General features: G+C 42.6%; 1 protein-coding gene across 1 annotated transcript in view; it reads right to left on the bottom strand.

The window, feature by feature from the left end:
* Positions 1-24,365, bottom strand: part of LOC139451798 (alpha-1A adrenergic receptor-like) — a 52,943-nt gene that overhangs the window by 4,793 nt on the left and 23,785 nt on the right. The window lies entirely within an intron of this gene.

Below are 24,365 nucleotides of genomic sequence, written 5' to 3'. Positions count from 1 at the left end.
CTTACAATCTAAAAGCGGAGTCTAAGGGAATAAATGTCCTGGTAATTATAAAACTGTATCGAAAGATTTACATAACAAACAGTCGGTACAGTTTCCTCCAGTGTTAGTGATTCTGTTTATACTCAAAGACGAAACAATAATTGTTTTCAGCAACCCATACTTGCCGTAAAATGCGACTATGCTTGTCGTAAGAGGCGACTAACGGGATCAGGTGGTCAGGCTCGCTGACATGGTTGATGTATGTCATCGTATCCCAATTGCGTGGATCGATGCTTAAGACATCAATCACTGAATTGTCTGGTCCAGATTCAATTATTTACAGATCGCCGTCATATAGCTGGAATATTGCTGAGTGCGGCGTTAAACAACAAACAAACAATTGTTGTTATCAATGAAGCCATGACACTGTGACCTGGGAGAACTATGGCCGAGGCAATAAAGCAGGTCATGCACTGTAATCACATGGACCTGTTCGAAGAGCTACGACAGTCAAAGCGCTACGCTCATATCATAATTATGGTAAGCATGGGATATTGGTGACTTATTTTGCACGAAACATCATTAAAGGTATTTCTTTCTGAGTGTAAACCCGATTCAGAAAACCATAACATTACCATTATAAAGTTTAAAGTCAAATGGTCTGTTTTACTGACTAGGAAGTTGATCTCGACTGTATGATTAAGACTTTAGTTATGTGTTATATATCGTCGCTTTGTATCATTAAGACATTATTGACGTGGTGTGCACTGCTGACTTCAGTGACGTGTTATATATCGTCGCTTTGTATCATTAAGACATCATTGACGTGGTGTGCACTGCTGACTTCAGTGATGTGTTATATATGGTCGCTTTATATCATTAAGACATAATTGACGTGGTGTGCACCGCAGACTTCAGTGATGTGTTATATATCGTTGCTTTGTATCATTAAGACATGATTGACGTGGTGTGCACCGCAGACTTCAGTGATGTGTTATATATGGTCGCTTTATATCATTAAGTCATCATTGACGTGGTGTGCACCTGTATCATTAAGACGTCACTGACATTCTTAGTGTGCATTTGTAGATTACAAAAAAGACATTTCGATCATGTAGATAGAGAAAAATGTTTTATCATATGCAAGAAAGGTAGGGGGTATTTTGTTTTAAGGTGAAACTACTGAAAACACAGCAATGTCTGGCTGTGGAAGAAAGTGATTTATGTAGCAAGAATATTTCCCATCAAACTCCCAAACACATTGTGAAAGTAATCAAGCACATGACCTCGGACAACACACAGAAGAGGTCGTAAGCCAGATCTCCCATTGACGCAGACGCATATTGTTTTCTTCGAACCAAAGCATAAAGACACTTTATTGAACACATTTAATAATTGAGGAAGCAAAAACATTGATCGTGTGACGTTTGCAACGTGCTGAACGTTTACGTGCACTCTGTATGTTGCAGGGTGGTACACGTGAGTATATTTTTGCCCTAACGCTGCATGTTTCTCAGTCTGTCATCAGCAGATTGTGGGCCCGATACCAACAAACACATAACGTCGATGATCGACGCCGCTCTGGACGCCCATGGGCAACATCTCTGAACGACGGCATTAAGAAATCGGTTGCAAACTGCCACTCAGATAAGGCACCCGTTGCTACAGGCAACTGGTGTATGAGTACATGCCCAGACCGTGCGAAATCGTCTGCACAGATGGCATTTGTGTGCACGACGTCCACGTGTAGTCCCACAACAACTTACTGCACAGGGTCCCGGCTGTGCAATAAAAAATGATTTGGTTTCCTTGATCTATCAGCTGAATTTATATCATGTCCGTACCATTTTGGAAGAGGGAAATCACAGTGTTCGCCAAAGACATTCATGTTATCTGTACCACCCTATACTGAAGACGTGAAAATCAACAAACTCAAGTCTGCTTGCAGGTCAGTGACAGCTTCGAACGAAGGGCAAGGTCACCACCGGAATAAGAAAAGACAACCGCGATCTACACACAGCGTTATATGCTAGAGATAGGGAATGTTATTGTTCACATTTGGGATGTTTGGGGCCACAAAATTGGAAGTCAGGCACACTTCCACGGGGTTTTCGAATGATATGTATCGGAACTGTTTACTTTAAGTGATCTGGTCGTGCTGTCGTGTACGTTTCTTCTTGAACAACACCTCCCGAAACAGCGCCACAAAATACGCTTCGAAGGGGACATTGATGGAACAATCGGATCATCCCTAGTAAGTCTCGATATCTGTCCAGATAGTTTAAACAGACTTCATTTCACCACTCTTATCCTTTTACGTTAAATCAAATTGAAAGTTGCGAAAGTGGTCGGGTGCGTCACGCTCATGGGGACCCTCGCTCTATTGGTCGGTAGTCGCACATTGCAGAATCTCTATGAATAACTTATATAGAATGCAAACCGAATTTGATGCATGTGACTTTCTTGTTTAGTTTAATAAAGTGTTTCTCTCGTTCGCATGAATTTCTTCAGTTCTGCCTTGTAATCGCAAAATGAATGACGTCTCGCGATTATTTATGAAAGAAAATAGTAGTCCTGGTGTGACAGCGGTCATGGTTATCCAATCAAAACGAATAAGTGAGGTCAACCTTATATGACACACGTGTGACGTACAGAGTTAGTGTGTCTTACCACCTGTATCTTCACCACGTGGGTAATAAATGATCATATCTTTAACACAATCTGGTCAAACGCAGTGCATCAACTGGTGTATGACAGGGATGTATATTAAGTCTAATTATTCTTCATTTTCTTCATAAATGAGCTCGTTTCAGCAATATATAATGAATGTCATTATGGTGTATTTGTTACACAAGATATTATAAATTTAATGTTACAAATGTACTTCTATTGATGATGTTATAACGTTTTCATACTCTGTTAATGGACTACAGAATTAACTGAATGCATTACATTCTTTTTGCAACAAATGGGGTTTGGAAGTTAATATGTCAAAAACGAATGTATTTTTTTTAGAAATGGAGGTGTCATTCCCTTGAAAACGTTACTTATTTCAAATATTTAGGTATGCGGTCAAACATTTAGCACCGCTAGCATCAAAAGCAATTATTCCTGTCTACAAGTTCTTGAAACAAAATATACATGTATCCATTTCTACAGCTTGTGGTATCTTTGACGGCAGAATTGCGCCAATCTTGTTGTGCAGGGCAGAAATTTGCGGAGCAAAATGTAATGACACTTTTGAACACACGTCTTACTTTGAACGGTTTTTAATGATTTGAAAATACGCTTCCAATAAAGCTTTTTTGGGTGAAAAAGGTCGCTATCCCTTTCATATATTAAGTCAAATTCGAATGACAATATCTTGGTTAAACTTACTGAGGATGGGGTCCCAAAGAGATCCAAATCATTTGTTATGAACAACTGAGCTCTCATGATGACAATGTTGAAACGAATCGGGTATCCGATCCGATATTTATTATTTTCACGTGGTATTTCATTTGTGTGGATTTCGCAAGATGTAGGAGATGCCAATTTGTACTTATTGCTATTACACACAACAGGCATGTTGGTCTGTCTTCTTCAGGTTCCTTAGCCATTGCTAGGACATCAAGTCTGCTATAAAAACCAGGACCGAATACTAGTATGTTAAATGATACAACTTTCATTACACAATTTCAATGTACATTTTGGACATAGTTATAACAAAAGAGTAGTCGAAATGAGTATGTGTAAAACCTGCCAGTTAGGGAAGACTGAGAATGAATGTCATGTTATATTAGTATAAGTATGAACATCTTAGAGAAAAGTATATTCCGAAATTTAACACTATGCATAAAAATGTTAATGTTCAGTCTTATAAAATCCAACAACTCTGATGTTAGAAATTCGCTAGCAATATTTTTGAAATATATATTCTTTGTCAGACAGTTTTTGTATATCATATATATCACGTGTCTTGAATAATCGAACTAAAATGTCACCTGTACAATGGGCCATGCGGCCTTAAATACCGAATAAAATGTTTGCCTGATAAAACAAATCATGATATATGGTATGCGAATGACTTTTGATACTAATGTTCAAGGCGGGTGCATATATACGATTGTTCTGAAGCAAAATTAGCATCAGATCATGTTTGATTGAAATGCGCAGTAGTGAAAATGTTTTGAGATATGTTTTCATTACTCCGTGAATATTTTACCTCGTGTAGCTTTCTTCGATTTAGCGACACATGACGAACACGTTGATGTGAGTACTTCACTCGGCGCGTGGTTACCTATTGTTAAGGGGCTCGAAAACGAGTTTTTACTTGAAAGATTATGTTTTGATCAACAAAGAAAAACTTTGTTCACACCCAGTAACGATATCGTTGATCGTAGAGTGGCGATTACTTTACTGATGCTCCTATATTGCATTTCAGATCTGACCACAAAGAAAAAGGAACTGATATTTAACAATGTACACCGCCATATAAAAAAAGACTGAACGATGTGTGTACCTTTAAACCTCGTACATATCTACCTTTCATTATCACCCATCTTTTTCAGTCTCTATTTCTTTGTATGTTTTATCATGTTATTGTTGTAAGAACGTATCTCCAATCCACTTCACTTACGTGAATAAAATATGTTTAAACTAAACAAGATTAACGCACCAGATATAATTTTTTTATACTTTAAACTGCAAATAAATCAGCAAAGGAAATGAATCTGGATTTTATTAATGGGCGTGCACAATGTCGGCGAAAGGCATCAAAGGAAAGGACAATGCTTCATTAGAGGTGAATGGAAAACCAATAACTATACGTTACGGCCGCCATGGCGCAATCAGACCACATGTCTAGGGTTTTGGTGGACGCCGAATGCAAACGCGCGGAGTTCGGCCGCCGTGTAAGTGTGGTTGTTACTGCCGATTAGAGACGCCGCCCCAGCTGTCCCTGGACACAAGATGCATATTGGGGGCAGTCACAAGGACCTGAGAGTATAGCGCAAATAGTGACGACCGCATACCTGTCGCGGACGTCTCGCGGAGTGCTGGATAGGACACAACACTGAGCAGAAGTCTGGCAGCGAATCACCACCGTTTTTGTGGTCAGTAATAGATAAACACAGTTACTCAATAGAGGAACGTCTTTAGAACTTCCCTTAGTCGCAATTTTGGACAAGTATCCAATTTACCCTTTCAAAAAGGAGTGTAGTTTCAAATCCATCAGCTTGGGTGTTTGGGAGTGACTGACAAACCTATTTCCAGGACTCCGAGGGAATTTAGGAGATGCAAACTGATGCTCTCCGAGAACGAGTATGGAAATCACGGCACAGTGCCACGGCTCACATAAACCAGAGATACGACAGGATTACGTTCACTAGATACATCGAATTGAACACGACTACTTTATTCCAACGGCCGCCTTTCCATGTTGTATCTTAGTATATTCCGTTCTTGTTTCCACCTATTCATGGGGGGATGACAAGAGATTTCTTCCTTGTCTGTCTGACTGTAGTGGTTGAGTGAGAGAGCCCACCCTACAGGCCTAGTGTCCTTGTCATACTGGGGTCATCTTAAGACCAGGGATCCAACGATGTAATTTCGTTGTCTCATGCTCTCGTTGTCTACACACACCATGCCCTTCACTGAAATCCCCCTGTTAAGTGTTGCCGACCCCCGGCATCATCTAATACAAGGTTCCATTTATCTGTACTTAGTGATCAGATGCATCCCAGGTGTTGGGCATCTCCGAGAGATAAGTGCTTGGATAATCGATATACATTCCAAATATTGGCTTTAAACAACATGACACACACTTGTCTGTACTCCGACACAAGGAGATGTAATTAAATGTACAAATCTCAAGTCCGATTTTCCGATTTATATCTTCGTTGATGTTTTTAGTCCTGGACATATATATAAACCTGTTGTCGCTCAATTTACATCATTACTTTGAAGTGATATACAATGCTTAATATATAATTGTGGGGGTTTAGTGATGCTACACAATTCAACGTGTCAAATAAACTGTTTCTAAATGCTGCTGATGATGCAAACGTCTTTAACATAGTTGTGATCTGTTTTTGATAATCGTTGTGAGGCAACACAACCTTCCGCATGACGCAAAGTCCATCGGGTTGTTCTTGTGATCTATTCTTTCGCAGTTCATGTATATCTCTTTGGACAAAATTTCAACTATTTCAGCTTGATGTGGGAGGAGAACACCAAGTGATGCACTGGTCTTGGACTTTTATCACTTTGGTAAAAGCAATGCGTACGGGTGTGGTGCGCGCGTGCGCGCGTGTGTGTGCTTGCCTTTGAATGCATGCGTGAGTGCTAGCGTGTTCCTTCGTGTGACAATTAGAAAACATTTAATATGTCCGCCCTTCGGATGTCAAGAGTGGTGAGCAAGGTCCGCCTATATGGTGGCACTACTGGTCAATACGGTCCTTAATCTGATAGCAAAACTGGTCGATATGATTCACCAATCTCATGGCACTACTGTCAGTTGGATCCACCCATCTGTTGACACTACTGTCACTTGGATCCACCCATCTGTTGGCACTACTATCAGTAGGATCCACCCATCTGTTGGCACTTATGTCAGTAGGATCCACCCATCTGTTGGCACTACTGTCAGTAGGATCCACCCATCTGTTGGCACTACTGTCAGTTGGATCTACCCATCTGTTGGCACTACTGTCAGTTGGATCCACCCATCTGTTGGCACTACTGTCAGTAGGATCCACCCATCTGTTGGCACTTATGTCAGTAGGATCCACCCATCTGTTGGCACTACTGTCAGTTGGATCCACCCATCTGTTGGAACTACTGTCAGTAGGATCCACCCATCTGTTGGTACTACTGTCAGTTGGATCCACCCATCTGTTGGCACTACTGTCAGTAGGATCCACCCATCTGTTGGCACTACTGTCAGTTGGATCCACCCATCTGTTGGCACTACTGTCAGTAGGATCCACCCGTCTGTTGGCACTACTGTCAGTAGGATCCACCTATCTGTTGGCACTACTGGCCAGTAAGTTCCACCAATCTGACGACACCTGGTGCACTATGGCACGAAGACACCTACTGCACCATGGCATGACGACACCTACATGCATGATGCATGTCGTCGATCCCAATTGCATGGATTGATGCTAATCATGTCAATCACTGGTTTGATGACTCGAGCTGGAGTGGGGCGTTGAACAACAAACAAACAAACAAACAACATCACGACACCTAGTGCACCCAGGCATCACGACACCTACAGCACCATGGCACAACGACACCAAGTGCACCATGGCACAACGACACCTACAGCACCATGGCACAACGACACCAAGTGCACCATGGCACGACGACACCTACAGCACCATGGCACAACGACACCAAGTGCACCATGGCACGACGACACCAAGTGCACCATGGCACGACGACACCTACTGCACCAAGGCACGACGACACCTAGTGCACCATGCCTCGACGACACCTAGTGCACCATGGCATCACGACACCCACTGCACCACGGCACGACGACACCTACTGGACCAAGGCATCACGACACCTACTGGACCATGGCACGACGACACCTATTGCACCATGGCACGACGTTGCCTAGTGCACAATAGCACGAAGATACCTAGTGCACCAAGGCATCATCACACCTAGTGCACCAAGGCATCACGACACCTACTGCACCATGACACGAAGACACCTAGTGCACCAAGGCATCACGACACCTAGTGCACCAAGGCATCATGACACCTAGTGCACCAAGGCATCACGATACCTAGTGTATCATGGCACGACGATACCTAGTGCACCATGGCACGACGACACCTAGTGCACCATGGCACAATGACACCTAGCGCACCATGGCACAATGACACCTAGTGCACCATGGCACAATGACACCTAGCGCACCATGGCACAATGACACCCAGTGCACCATGGCACAATGACACCCAGTGCACCAAGGCATCACGACACCTATAGTGCACCATGGCACAATGACACCTAGCGCACCATGACACAATGACACCTAGTGCACCATGGCACAATGACACCTAGTGCACCATGGCACAATGACACCCAGTGCACCATGGCACAATGACACCCAGTGCACCATGGCACAATGACACCTAGTGCACTAAGGCATCACGACACCTATAGTGCACCAAGGCATTTCGACACCCAGTGCACCAAGGCATTACGACACCCAGTGCACCAAGGCATTTCGACACCCAGTGCATCAAGGCATTACGACACCCAGTGCACCAAGGCATCAAGATACCTAGTGCACCATGGCACGACGACACCTAGTGAACCAAGGCATCACGACACCAACTGCACCATGGCATCACGACACCTACTGCACCATGGCATCACGACACCTACTGCACCATGGCATCACGACACCAACTGCACCATGGCATCATGACACCTAGTGCACCAAGGCATCACGACACCTACTGCACCATGGCACGACGACATGCATCAACCAAGTCAGCGAACCTGACAGCCCGATCCTGTTAGTCGCCTTTTACGACAAGCATTGTCGCCTTTTACGGCAAGCATGGGTTGCTGAAGACCTATTCTACCCCGGATCTTCACGGGTCAGGTGTCGTGATGCCTTGGTGCAGTGAGCATCGTCGTGCCATGGTGCAGTAGGTGTTGTCGCGCCATGGTACGCAAGTCGCCAGGACATATATAAGGTTGTACCAAATGTTTTCAACACATAATGACACTACGAAAATGAATTGTTTCATCGGAAACTGTTTTTGCACAGAAACTTTTAAAGTAAGGAAATCTAAAGAATCGTTCCAAGGGCAGAACTTTCGTTTTTCAAAGTAAATCCAAATTTGAAAATGTTATTTTTAGTTTTGCTTTAAAAGCGAGTGGGTGACGGACGGACAGTTGCACTTGAAAATTGGCACTTGATTACTTAGACAATAAAAAACAGGGTGAATCGTATCGACTTGTGTGAAGAGCTCGCAGTGGGGCGGCCGCTGAACAACGTCATTCGTCAGTGGGTAATAGCAGCTTTGGTTTATTTTCGCCAGATGATATAAAGACATGGAATGGCCATCTGAAAATGTGGACATATCCTGTTTTGGGCTGTGCGACAACGTCTTTTCAACATCGGCGTCATTTGCATACGGTTAATGACGGTTTAGCGTTTAATGGTAAATTGCGAGCCATCCATTGAGCGCTCGTTATGACGCCGTCCCTCTCTTGCCGCTAGGATTCAATTCCAAATACAGGTTACCCTACTGGATGCGTCTTTCCCCTGTCCATGGCTTAATGATTTGTGGAACAAACATTTCGTCTACTGATTAGAATGCCACTATATTGTTTTTCTACAGCCTTGTGTTCGATAATTTCTGTAAGAAAATCACTATGTACTTTTTGTATTTTTTCAAGATTAATAATTTCCAAATGATATGGGCTGGCGTGTTGGCGGCATGGTAATCAAAAATTGTTTAGGATGATCTGTGTTTTCACGGGATGACATTGATGGATGAAAAACAACCACTCTGACCTTTTGGGGGTAGTTATTAACTAGGCTACATAGACGTTTTGTGGGATGTCGTAATTTGAAATGACCTGCCGCAAATTATCCAATGTCTCTTGCTGTGACAAGGAGGGCTAAAGAGGAATTCCACAGCCAGTTGCTATGTTGTTGATGATATATGAAATTTGGTGAATACAATGAGCTCCGTAGATTCCCAAGGTAATTCTCTGAATTTCATTTTCGCAGTGGTTGATGATTTTCCGTTACCTTTTTACAGCTTTAATTCTCCAAAATAGGTATTACCACGCATTCGTTGAGTTAAAAAAACATGACTCATGTGCTTTATCGTAATTGCAACTTCAAGATGGAGAATATCGCTGACGACTTCGAATGAAATAATTTATTGTTTTACTGCAAGAACTATGACGAAAAGAAAATGTTAAAGTGTGTCTACAATGGCTGTCAGTGGTGCAAACCACAAGGAAATATGAAGGGTTTTGTTTCGCAGTGGAATGAAAAATGAAAATACAAATTACATACAAAGCAATTAAAGGCAAAACACTACACGAATATTGTAGTATTTCCTTTTCTAAAGCAGTCCTGATGTGACTGAAGGTTAAACTGTATGTAACCAACGATGTCAGTCTAACTATTTGTTCTAACATCTAGCCACCACTATGGTTGGTGCTAGACCCTTTAAAGCTTTATGAACATGCTTTCATACTTTTACTACACACCCGACGATCCACAAACAGTTCTTAAGTCCAGGTTTTGTATTAAGTATATTTCTCCACACTAGGTAGTTAGTCGTCGGCTGACAGAAACCATATGTTACCAATCTAATGTAAGCCAGATGTGTTATCTCATATATAAAACTACACACCGCCACGATATCGGCACGTGACCCCACAGGCAACGAACAGCAGCATCAACTGACGTCAACATGGTGTTCAGCTCGGGGGAGCACACAGACACGTCAACTTCGACGCCAAAACAGTTAGGTGAACGAGCACTGTACAAAAACATCATAATCGGTGAGTTATGTATAACAACATCAGAATCGGCGAGACATGTATACAATGATCGGAGACTGCGAGTCGAGAAGAACACGTGGTTCGTTGTTGTATCCAGCGTGTTGCACAATATGATGGTGGCAATGTCATGATTTTGGACAACATTTGTGGTCAGGACAAGTTGTTTTGTCAGGCCATGGACGATGTTCCTACTGTCCACACTAGCTGTCTCCTGACACACACTGTAACCTGATACTCCTGACTACAGACCTACTGTTCACACCAGCTGTCTCCTGACACACACTGTAGACTGATACACCTGACTACAGACCTACAGTCCACACCAGCTGTCTCCTGACACACACTGTAGCCTGATACACCTGACTACAGACCTACAGTCCACACCAGCTGTCTCCTGACACACACTGTAGCCTGAAACTCCTGAATACAGACCTACTGTTCACACCAGCTGTCTCCTGACACACACTGTAGCCTGACACTCCTGAATACAGACCTACAGTCCACACCAGCTGTCTCCTGACACACACTGTAGCCTGAAACTCCTGAATACAGACCTACTGCTCACACCAGCTGTCTCCTGACACACACTGTAGCCTGATACTCCTAATGACAGACCTACTGCTCACACCAGCTGTCTCCTGACACACACTGTAGCCTGATACTCCTGACTACAGACCCACTGTCCACACCAGCTGTCTCCTGACACACACTGTAGCCTGATACTCCTAATGACAGACCTACTGCTCACACCAGCTGTCTCCTGACACACACTGTAGCCTGAAACTCCTGACTACAGACCTACTGCTCACACCAGCTGTCTCCTGACACACACTGTAGCCTGATACTCCTAATGACAGACCTACTGCTCACACCAGCTGTCTCCTGACACACACTGTAGCCTGATACTCCTGACTACAGACCCACTGTCCACACCAGCTGTCTCCTGACACACACTGTAGCCTGATACTCCTAATGACAGACCTACTGCTCACACCAGCTGTCTCCTGACACACTGTAGCCTGATACTCCTAATGACAGACCTACTGCTCACACCAGATGTCTCCTGACACACACTGTTGCCTGATACTCCTGATGACAGACCTACAGTCCACACCAGCTGTCTCCTGACACACACTGTAGCCTGATACTCCTAATGACAGACCTACTGCTCACACCAGCTGTCTCCTGACATACACTGTAGCCTGATACTCTTGACTACAGACCCACTGTCCACACCAGCTGTCTCCTGACACACACTGTAGCCTGATACTCCTAATGACAGACCTACTGCTCACACCAGCTGTCTCCTGACACACACTGTAGCCTGATACTCCTGATGACAGACCTACAGTCCACACCAGCTGTCTCCTGACACACACTGTAGCCTGATACTCCTGATTACAGACCTACTGTCCATACCAGATGCCCCTGACATATACGGTGACGGCGCGGAGTATTTAATGTTCATTACTAGACGGTAACGGCAGTAATAATTTTTTCTCCATGGTTCTTCTCTAAACGATAACCAGACAGGTACGTCATAGGCTGATTCTTCACTAGACGGTAACGGTGTCGGCTCTTTATTCCACGTGATTCTTCAATAGACGGTTATGACGTATGCTATCTATTCTACGTGAATCTTCACTGGGCGGTTATGCCATAGGTTGATTCTTCAGTAGACGGTAACCGCATAGGCCCTTTAATCTACGTGATTATTCACTAGACGGTTACGTCGTTGGCTGTGTATTCTATGTGATTCTTCAATAGACAGCTACAGCGTGGGCTCTTTATATTACGTGATTCTTCACCAGACGGTAATGGCATAGGCTCTTTATTCTACGTGATTCCTCACTAGACGGTAACGGCGTGGGTTCTTTATTCTATGTGATTCTTCACTAGACGGTAACGGAGTAGGCCATTTATTCTATGCAATTCTTCACTAGGCCGTAACGGCGTGGGCTCTTTTTTCTTTGTAATTCTTCAGAAGACGATAATGGCATGGGCTCTTTACTTTACGTGATTCTTCACTAGACAGTAACGGCATGGGCTCTTTACTTTACGTGATTCTTCACTAGACGGTAATGACAGGGTTTCTTTATTTTTCGTGATTCTTCACTATACGGTAACGGCAGGGGCTCTTTACTTTACGTGATTCTTCACTAGACGGTAACGGCAGGGGCTCTTTATTTTACTTGATTCTTCACTAGACGGTAACGACATGGCTCTTTATTTTTCGTGTTTCTTCACTAGACAGTAACTGCACGGGCTCTTTATTTTACGTGATTCTTCACTAGACGTTAACGACAGGGGCTGTTTATTCCTAGTCATTCTTCTCTAGACGGTAACGACGTGGGCTATTTATTTTACGTGAATCTTCACTAAGATGTTACGGCATAGGCTGATTTTTCACTCGACAGTAACAGAGTGGGCCCTTTATTATTCGTGATTCTTTATTAAGCGGTAACGGCATAGGCTTTTTATTCTACATGATTCTTTACTAGACGTTAACGACGTGGGCTCTTTATTCTAAATGATTCTTCAATAGACAGTTACGCGCGGGTTCTTTATTCTACGTGATTCTTCACTAGACGGTAACGGCATGGGCTCTTTATTCTACGTGATTCTTCACTAGACGGTACCGGCGTGGGCTCTTTATTCTACGTGATTCTTCACTAGACGGTAACGGCGTGGGCTCTTTATTCTATGTGATTCTTCACTAGACGGTAACGGAGTAGGCCATTTATTCTTTGCAATTCTTCACTAGGCCGTAACGGCGTGGGCTCTTAATTTTGTGTGATTCTACACTTGGCGGTAACGGCGTGTGTAAGGTTTATGTTTAAAGATCGTATTCATTTATAGACTTGTTGTATGAGCGCACGAGGAGTGCGCCCCAAGAACGATAACTCTAGTATTTTGTTACGTGGCTGAGTGAGAGGCACGCTCGTGTCTGTTGTTGTTTGTCGAAATGCGGAGCGTATAAAACGGTATGTAAACTTAATTTGTGTAAAAGATTTAGTGAACATTGTTTTTATTATGATATCTAACGTTTAAAATTGTATTTTTGGTAAAATGTAATGTTTTTGATAGATTCTTTTTATCGAAAAGCAAATTTGTGTTGTTTAGAATGATTTTGGCATTAATTGACTGTCATATACGTTGTTGTTTTATTTATTTTTGCAGTCAATCCTATCCTTCTGAATATATCTCGACCATATCATGGAATAAATCGACGGTTGGATTCGAATTGTCGTTCGCTCTTATTTACAGCGTGGGCTCTTTATTCTACGTGATTCTCCACTAGTTAGTAACGACTTTTGGCTAATTATTCTACGTGATACTTCACTAGATGGTGACGACGTGGGCTATTTATTCTACACGATTCTTCACGAGTCGGTAACGGCGTGGGCCCTGTATTCTACGCGATTCTTAAGTAGACGGTAACGGCGTGGGCCCTTTATTCTACACGATTCTTCACTAGACGGTAACGGCGTGGGCTCTTTATTCTATGTGATTCTTCACTAGACGGTAACGGCGTGGGCTCTTTATTCTATGGGATTCTTCACTAGACGGTAACGGCGTGGGCTCTTTATTCTATGGGATTCTTCACTAGACGGTAACGGCGTTGGCCCTATATTCTACGTGATTCTTGAGTAAACGGTAACGGCGTGGGCTATTTATTCTATGTGACTTTTCACTAGGCGGTAACGACGAGGGTTATTGTTTTTACGCGAATCTTCACTAGGCGGTTGCAGCATAGGCTGATTCTTCACTAGACGGTAACGGCGTGGGCTCTTTATTCCATGTGATTCTTCACTAGACGGTAAAGGCGTGGGCTCTTTATTCTATGTGATTCTTCACTAGACGGTAACGGCGTGGGCCCTTTATTCTATGTGATTCTTCACTAGACGGTAACGGCGTCGGCCCTTTATTCTGCGTGATTCTTGAGTAGACGGTAACGGCATGAGCCCTTTATTCTACGCGATTCTTGAGTAAATGGTAACGGCGTGGGCTATTTATTCTATGTGGCTTTTCACTAGGCGGTAACGACGAGGGTTATTTTTTTTACGCGAATCTTCACTAGGCGGTTGCGGCATAGGCTGATTCTCTAATAGACGGTAACGGTTTGGGCTCTTTATTCTACGTGATTCTTCACTGGACGGTAACGGTTTGGGCTCTTTATTCTACGTCATCAATATACAATAACGGCGCTGGCTATATTTTGTCAACGTGATTCTTCACTAGACGGTAACGGCGTTGGATATTTAGTCTGCGTGATTCTTCAGGATGCACCGAGACGACGTTGTCCACACACCACATTACATGACTCCTTGCCGTGCGGAGACGACGTGGGCTACACACTACTCACTGCACAGAGACGACGTGGGCCACAGGCCACATTACATGACTCTTGACTGCACGGAGACGAACGTGAGCTACACTAAATGACTCCTCGCTGCACGGAGAGGACGTGACCTACTGTACGTGTCTCCTCATTCTACAGTCACAGAGAGAGTTCTTAACAGAAATTACTTCAGATAAATTGTGAAATGTCTCAAGTCAAACCAACGTAAGAGTATCTGTCCAATTTCATCGTGACGACTTGATTAATCATTGGCAATAACGCTTTCTCCACCGTCAGCAGTTGAACTGCTCCGGTGGCCTTGTGATCACATGAGAGAGGATCGATTTGTGTCCTCTTGTCACTGTGTCACCTGACAAAAGCTTGCACCTACGTCATGACGACGCAGCCATTGCGAAGATGTGGAGGCACCACCCTAACATCACAGCAGCTATGACGATGCCGTGTGTAGACAGATAACCACTCACTGCATTGTGTGTCAGTCCGTACTTTCACGCGCTACCGTTTCCACCTGAATTTGTGAAATTTGAATAGAAAGTTGTATGTCAGTTTGTGGCGAGGTCGTCCTCGACCGTGATATTCAACAGATGACAAGTTCAAAAGAAACAACATCCATGAACACCGAGTGTTCATTGAACCAGATAGACATATTACCATACAATGTGAACAGATTTACTTTAAAATACGGTTCACAGCTCACGTGATAGAATTCATCACTTTATCAAATGAATGTACCGCTTCCTTATAATCCAAAACACGGGTATAACAATTCTTTTAGAACAGAAAGCACTTTTAATTCGCACAATCGATTGGTCCGGCGGCCCCGAGGGTAAGCTGACCATGTTAATATTACCACGTGTCTCCTGTTTGACAACAGCCCCACTTAGTTGATTAGATTAGGACGTGATTTCAGTTGTCACCGGAATTACCTTGTCATCTGCGCTTTTCTCAAGTGTATTTATCTGAGTATGTCGAATATCACCGACTCGGCGTCAGACCACTGTTCACATCCAGCCTACGTACAAGTAGATCGTTCAACGATTCCTGCTAATCTCAGACAGACGAACGAACGAACGAACGAACGAACGAACGAACGAATCAACGCCAGAAACCTATGAACGTGTTTTCGAATCCCGGTTTTCGCCGCGATTATGTTTCTAGGTTTGTCGACACCATGAGTGGTAAACGTCTGAGACCAGCTTCACTTCGGGCTTTCTTCCCACATTAAGCTGACACTCCGTAATATAAGTGGAATAATGTTCAAAGTGGCGTTAAATCCGACTCACTCGTTCAGATATATGTTCATAAGGTTTCCTTAGAGTGAAAGACTAGGGCATACTTATTGCCGAAAGCTAAATTACATGATGTACACATGTTTGAGCATTGTGAATTTTATGCCGCCATCCGGTTTTTCCCTCCAATTTGTGGTTAGGCAGTCGGAAATGTGCGAACCATGCTCTTAGTTTATACGGCAGAATAAGTAGATATGATTCTATCATGTATTTGTACCTGTGTTGACCTGTTGTTGAAATATTTACCATGCATCCCATTGCTGGGGAAACTGGTCAGTAAGGATACGTGTCACAGAGGATTGTATCAAAACTGGTCAGGTACATATTGAGACGTCCAAACGTAATACAACGGGGTCACGTAAACTATTTCAGTAGTGCTTAGCAACATTAACATTAGCTAACGTAGATGAAGCTGGGAGGTGATACATGAGAGAACATCACTTATATGACAACCTATCAGCCTTAAGCCACATTTTATTTCAGAATCAGAGGCCATTCTAATTTTAACCACAATGCTGAGGGGATATCCTCCAAGCTGGCCAAATACAAAATAATCAGGGGTAGAAAGTTGAACATCAATTTGTATTTACAAATCTTACTGTGCAAGCGTTCTACCAGAGTAGGCCTTGCTGATTACTGGGTATGGACAATGCCTTGTTAACTCCAGTCACCTATTACCTATCAATATGTTCTTGATTATACAATGTGATCTGTGTTAACACTGACAAGAAATCTTCGTGAAAGGTAAGCTCAGTTTGCTGTACACTCCATTCAACTATCTCGGCGACTTTACCCCAGGTCTGTTGAAGTTGCTGCAACTGACGCCATCGACTTGGTCACAAGTCTGATGCAGTTGGATGTTGTTAGGATCAACAGATAAGATGTGGTACAGACTGAAATATGAAGCTTTCGAGACAATCGTATCGCTGAAATCCCCATACTTCTGATCCATATAACAACAGGATTGGTTGAATTTTGGCGTCAAATATTTTGACAAATAAATTCAGAGTAAAACAGAATCCAACAACTAAAATGACATCATCGTCAAAAAGTAGCAGAAAAAATTATATTACATCTGGGAACATCTGAATACCAAGTTTTCCAATATTATTAATTTCATAATACAATTCACAAATAAAAAAAATGAGAACAATATCGGACTTAAGATACATCCTTGTCGTAGGCCAACAGGACAGTCTAAGAAATTGATTACATCGTACACATAATTGATATTTGAATACAAGGCTTTTCAAATTGAGTACATTTTAACAGTGCCATAATTCAAAACGATCAATTGAGTCAAAGGTGTTTTTTTTTAAACTCGACAAAGGCTACATACAATTTGTGTTTGCAGCGTGGTAGGCGTTTTTGGATTATTGCATATAATGTGAATATAAACTAGTGTCCAAAAGAAACGCTACCAACTTATTTTCAAAATTGTTTTTTACTAAGTGAATTGTCTAGTATGAAAACATGCCAATTCGTATTGCACATCCCAAACACAGCATAGTCGATAAAAAATACCGGGAACACGTGATCACTTCCGGGAAAAAACGTAAATTTCGTGAAAGTGACATTTCCCTCTCTAGCATGTTCTGCACGTGCATAAAAACTGTATAAAACGGCTGATCAGACACGTTGATATCACAGCAACAAAAAGAACACAAGATATGCCACGTTTGATAGCCATCGAGAGAGAGAGAGCCGTTGGAATGGTCCAACAAGGAGCGTCACACGTCGACGTCGCCAGAAGGTTGGGCTGCGCACGCATCACTATCACCAGGTTGATGCAGCGGTTACGTCAGACAGGTCAGACGTCAGACAGGCCCAGGAGTGGAAGACCACGAGTAACCACGCCCCGTGAAGATCGTTACATCCGGGTATTACACCTGAGGCACCGCACCGTAACAGCGACGTCCACGGCGGCTACAGCACTGGGATACAGGATCAGTCGACAGAACGTCTACAGGAGACTACGGCAGTATGGTATCCGGCCACGTCATCCCTACCGCGGACATCTCCTGACGCCTCGACACCGGAACAACAGATTGATCTGGGCCAGGCGAGTTCGACGTTGGCAACGGCGGGACTGGGCACGTGTTATGTTCTCTGATGAGAGCAGATTCCTCATCTTCAGAAACTATGGACGGCAGCTTGTATACCGACGATTTGGTGAACGTTTGGCGCCTAACTGTATCCAACAGGTCCGGCCGTTTGGAGGTGGAGGGTTAATGGTTTGGGGTGGCATATGTGGTGACGTCAAAACGATGCTTGTCGTAATTCGTGGAAACCTGAATACACAGCGTTATCTTGATGACATCCTACGGCCTGTTGTGGTGCCCTTTATTCAGCAACAGCCTCGTGGACTCCTTTTCCAACATGACAATGCAAGGCCACACACAGCAAGATTGACACAGAACTTCCTTGCCAACGCCAACGTACAGGTTTTGCCATGGCCCGCATGTTCACCGGACATGAATCCCATCGAGCACTTATGGGACCACCTCGATCGGCAAATCCGACGTCGCCGTGTGCCTCCAGTCAACGTCCAGGACTTGGAACGATGTCTCCTCGAGGAATGGCAACGCATCACTCCCAACGTCATCAGACGTTTGACGTCATCAGTCCGTAGGCGTGTTCTGGCATGTATTGATGCTCACGGTGGACATACCCGCTACTGACTTGACTTTGGGACGTGTGGTGTGACATTTCCCGTTGTTTCTGTGATCAGTGCTCTAACGAAATGTTCATTTTTCGACCCCACCCATCTTTAAAGGCTTGTCATATTGGTTGTACAGATTTTATTGAAATGAAATTTTTGTACTGATGTTGTGAAAGGATTTCTCAAAAGCATAACACCAATCCTAAACTTCTGCATTGTTTAGTTTTTCTTTTATGTCGTTGCAAACAGGTGGTATCGTTTCTTTTGGACACTAGTTTATGATCAGACTTTGAATATATTTTTCTAAAACCAGAGTTCCGGGAATCTTAACTCGCATATTATTCGAATTTGCAATCATGGGATTAAGTACACATGTAAAAAAAAAACTTTTACAAGAATACCGATTAAAGATATACCCCTACAGTTATCTGTTTTGTTAAAGACTCCTTTCTTAAATATTAGGATAATTACCGATAAGTCCAGCTACTGGGGAACATCCCACTGTCAAACATCATATTAAAACATCTATGAAGAAAAGGCATCATCTGAAATGTGGAACATTTTATCATTTCAACCACAATATACTCAGGACCAGCAGCATGCCAACATCAGTGTAACATGCAGAGAAAGCATCCAGACTATCGTCTAACACATCACTGTCAGTGTTGAAAACAATACCATGAGACAAAATCACTCATAAAATGAATAACCCGTATCTTGTATCTTTTTTATTTGACTGCGTTTTATATGAACGTATTTGTTTCCCAGACCTATAGGAAGAGTGGTTAGTATCACTGAGTTTTTCAGCCTTAATTAACACATGTCAGATTTATATTTCCTATTGCAGGCTTTGTATTAATTTCTCTTCTGTGTATACATTTCTATTAAAGTCAGTACGTCTTCGTCTAAATGTTCTCAATGCCGTGCGAGCGTCTCGTCTAGCAATCTTACTTTCGTCTCTTAATGGTGCATTATTATGGTAAATGTAAATGTAGTTCTTTTCTTCATACAAGAGCAGAATCATGGACGAAATCATTAATAACCCCATCCATGTTAAAACCCATTTTACTAAGAAGTAGTTGATTGCAAGACACCATCCTTCGGCGTGTTCATAAATATTTCACAAAGGGATTCATTCCAAACATTTTATTCTTTGAAACAACCAAATGTCGGCTTATCATTTGGTCTGTTCAATGTCTAATGGTACGTGATCAGAATCTACACGATTTCCAATGTTTAATATGTCAATGTATGGAAAAAGATCTGGGGAACAGAGAAAGTATTTATTCTCATTTCAGCCTTGGTGACTTCAATATGTATTTACCCCTCTGCGTCTCCATATACCCTGCCGTTAACAATAAATAGCTGGAATGAATAACACATGTCTATCAGTATCTGCCCAAATATGTTTATCACACTGTCATGGGTTTTACCATAACTAAATGGAATGTTGTGTTTTCCTAAAGCAACATCAAGTTGATTGTTTTGTTCACCTGTGCGTGCATTCACATACAAAAAACTGAATCACTAATTTATGATCACTCAGTTCAATGTTACATTTGCAAAAGTATGGCGAACTAGACGGAGAGATATAAGTACATATCAAATATATATTTTTGTTAAAAGAGAACAGCTGAGAAGATTCCTCATGTTATTAATCTACAAAACAGGTGGAAACATATGCATGTATATAACATACTTGCAGAGAAGGAAGCAAACTGCTGTATATTGATATTCACGTGTATATTATATACTTGCAGAGATGAAGCATACTGCTGTGTATTGACATTCACTTGTATATAACATACTTAGAGAGAAGGAAGCATACTGCTGTGTATTGACATTCATTTATATAACATACTTGCAGAGATGAAGCACGCTGCTGTGTATTGACATTCACTTGTATATAACATACTTACAGATAAGGAAGCATACTGCTGTGTATTGACATTCACTTATATAACATACTTACAAATAAGGAAGCATACTGCTGTGTATTGACATTCACTTATATAACATACTTACGGATAAGGAAGCATACTGCTGTGTATTGACATTCACTTATATAACATACTTACGGATAAGGAAGCATACTGCTGTGTATTGACATTCACTTATATAACATACTTACGGATAAGGAAGCATACTGCTGTGTATTGACATTCACTTATATAACATACTTACAGAGAAGGAAGCCTACTGCTGTGTATTGACATTCACTTTTATATATCTTACAATAGCTGGATCCTGTTTACCAGTCGCCTATTGTACCAAATGTGAATCGATTGTTAAGGACAACTAACCCTACACCATGGACGTACGGTACTGAAATTATGTTTCCTTCTTTTCTTATTCAGACCTGATATTACTTCAACCTTTAAAGTAATGACTAGGAATGTAAGTGATCGGGTTATGCTTGGAATGAACGTTTATTCTTATCACAATAGATTCATAAAGCCTAATATAATGAAATGTTACGAAGAAACAATGATTTGCTTATCCGAGGCATTGATTGTGACAAAAGCTGTGTGACTTGAGTGACAAGGGCTGTGGGTCTTGAGTGACGAGGGCTGTGTGATTTAAGTGTCAAGGGCTGTGGGTCTTGAGTGACAAGGGCTGTGGGTCTTAAGTGACAAGGGCTGTGGGTCTTGAGTGACAAGGGCTGTGGGTCTTGAGTGACAAGGGCTGTGGGTCTTGAGTGACAAGGGCTGTGGGTCTTGAGTGACAAGGGCTGTGGGTCTTGAGTGACAAGGGCTGTGGGTCTTGAGTGACGAGGGCTGTGTGACTTAAGTGAAAAGGGCTGGGTGACTTGAGTGACAATGGCTGTGTGACTTAAGTGACAAGGGCTGTGGGTCTTCAGCGACAAGGGCTGTGGGTCTTGAGTGACGAGGGATGTGTGACTTAAGTGACAAGGGCTGGGTGACTTGAGTGACAAGGGCTGTGTGACTTGAGTGACAAGGGCTGTGGGTCTTGAGTGACTGTGGGTCTTGAGTAACAAGGGCTGTGGGTCTTAAGTGACGAGGGCTGTGTGACTTAAGTGACAAGGGCTGTGGGTCTTGAGTGACAATGGCTGTGGGTCTTAAGTGACGAGGGCTGTGTGACTTGAGTGACAAGGGCTGTGGTTCTTGAGTGACAAGGGCTGTGGTTCTTGAGTGACAAGGGCTGTGGGTCTTGAGTGACAAGGGCTGTGTGACTTGAGTGACAGGGGCTGTGTGACTTGAGTGACAAGGGCTGTTTGACTTAAGTGACAAGGGCTGTGGGTCTTGAGTGACAAAGTATGTGTGAAGTGTGTGACGTGTGTGACATGAGTAGAGTGTGTAGCGTGTGTGGCGTGTATGACATGTGTAACGTGAGTAGTGTATGACGTGTGTGACGTGTGTAGAGTGTGTGACGTGTGTGACATGAGTAGAGTGTGTGTGGCGTGTATGACATGTGTAACGTGAATAGTGTGTGACGTGTGTGGCGTGTGTGACGTGTGTGCCATGTGTAGAGTGTGTGACATGTGTGGCGTGTGTGACATTTGTGATATGAGTAGTGTGTGTGACGTGTGTGACACGTGTAGAGTGTGTGACGTTTGTGCCATGTGTAGAGTGTGTGACGTGTGTGACGTGTATGCCATGTGTAGAGTGTGTAGAGTGTGGGGCGTGTGTGACGCGTGTGACATTTGTGACATGAGTAGTGTGTGTGACGTGTGTGGCATGTGTGACGTGTATGCCATGTGTAGAGTGTGTAGAGTGTGGGACGTGTATGGCGTGTGTCATCTGTTTTGTATCGTTGGATGTGATACCGACGGATGTCATGTTTTCAATGCTAATAGTTATGAATAAGATCTAGTTCAACGTCAAGTTAATGTCTCAATATGACAACACTCTTTTTTCTTACCTTGTAATACAGGTACTTTATTCCGAATGCATTTCGTTTAAAAGTAGTTTTACATTCTTTCACAATTTCACATTCTTTTAAAATTACATGCGTGTGATCGAAAGAATAGTGGTGGCATACATAAAACGTTCTGTGCTTAAAGTCGAGGCAATGCTTTGATCCTCTATTACCACGTGGCTGCAGGATTTATACTCGAAATACAAATCGTATCAACTAATCCGAGTTTAATTTACATACACACGTATAGATCTAAAAATCATCACGATTAATACTAGTTGCAGTGGTCTCTAGTCTGCCAGTTTTATCAATACTACTCAGAGGCAGCCTTCGTCAAGTTACACTGAGCCTGTAGCTTAACCAAAATTAAGATACTTCTGGATGCCAAGGCAGGTACGTAGCTAGTCAGACATGGTTAACTCTTGTCCTTTCGACGAAATCATTGTGAACATTACATGGTCGGTCGCCAGCATACTTATTGCATTGTACTTTACTTTTATACTGATTTCGAAAGCTTCAGGGATAGGTTTAAAAGGTCTTTGGATACTAGTCGGAGCTTTATTGTACTTGTTTTCAGACATCTAATATTAACGCCTATTAAAAGCCGTTCATCACTTAATCACAGGTAACAGTTTTAGAACAAGATATTGTTGCTCAGTAAAACCTTATAATGTGTTCACCGTATGATATATATTGTTAAAGCCTACTCAGTAACGATATATCAATCAGTATGTCCGTATCTATACGCACTTTTTGTTTAATAAGCATCAAAGAATACTGCCTCTCCTTTCTTTCAACGCCTGCAACCACATAGTAGCCATCGCAAAGTTTATCTCTACTTCTTTTTTACTAAACTATTCAATTACACCCAAGCATGGCAACAGCATTAACTCTAATGAGATTCCAAATGTAGCTGCCGTCATAGACATTTGAAAATCAGATCAAGAACAGGCCGAAATATTTCGCACTGAGAACCTTTCAAACAAACTTTCACCTTCAAACACGCATCAGCTGAAAAGGTAAATGTGTTACATGTATCACTACAGTTCAAACATAGCCACAAAAGTACGTCAACCGTCACACTCCACATTTTCTAACACTTAACCAAATGTCACATACACAGACTAACTGACTCTTATGTACTAACAGCGAACTCACTAACAAACTCTCACAGCGAACCAACTCTCAAACTAAACAAAATACAAATACTTACAGCGAACTAACTCTCGAGTACTCAAACTAAACATCTCTCAAATGCTCACAACGAGCTAACTCTCACGTACTCAAACTAACCAACATACAGTGTCTAACGCTCACCAACTCACACTAAACAACTCTCAAATGCTCACAGCGAACTAACTCTAAGATACTCAAACTAAACAAATCTCAAAAAGTCGCAACGAACTAACTCTCACATTCTCAAACTAAACAAATCTTAAACACTCACAACTAATTAAAACTAACCCTCAAGAACCCAAACTAAACAACTTTCAAATGCTCACAGCGAGCTAACTCCTGCAACTGATAGCTCTAGAGTGGATCCTACGACTGATAGCTCTAGAGTGGACCCTACAATTGATGGCTCTTGAGTGGATCCTACAACTGATGGCTCTAGAGTGGATCCTGCAACTGATAGCTCTAGAGTGGATCCTAC

The sequence above is a fragment of the Haliotis cracherodii genome, unplaced genomic scaffold, assembly GCF_022045235.1.
Source record: "Haliotis cracherodii isolate W230 unplaced genomic scaffold, xgHalCrac1.p SCAF_9, whole genome shotgun sequence".
In the NCBI taxonomy this organism is placed as follows: domain Eukaryota; kingdom Metazoa; phylum Mollusca; class Gastropoda; order Lepetellida; family Haliotidae; genus Haliotis; species Haliotis cracherodii.
This window is presented reverse-complemented; position numbering and strand designations above follow the sequence as displayed.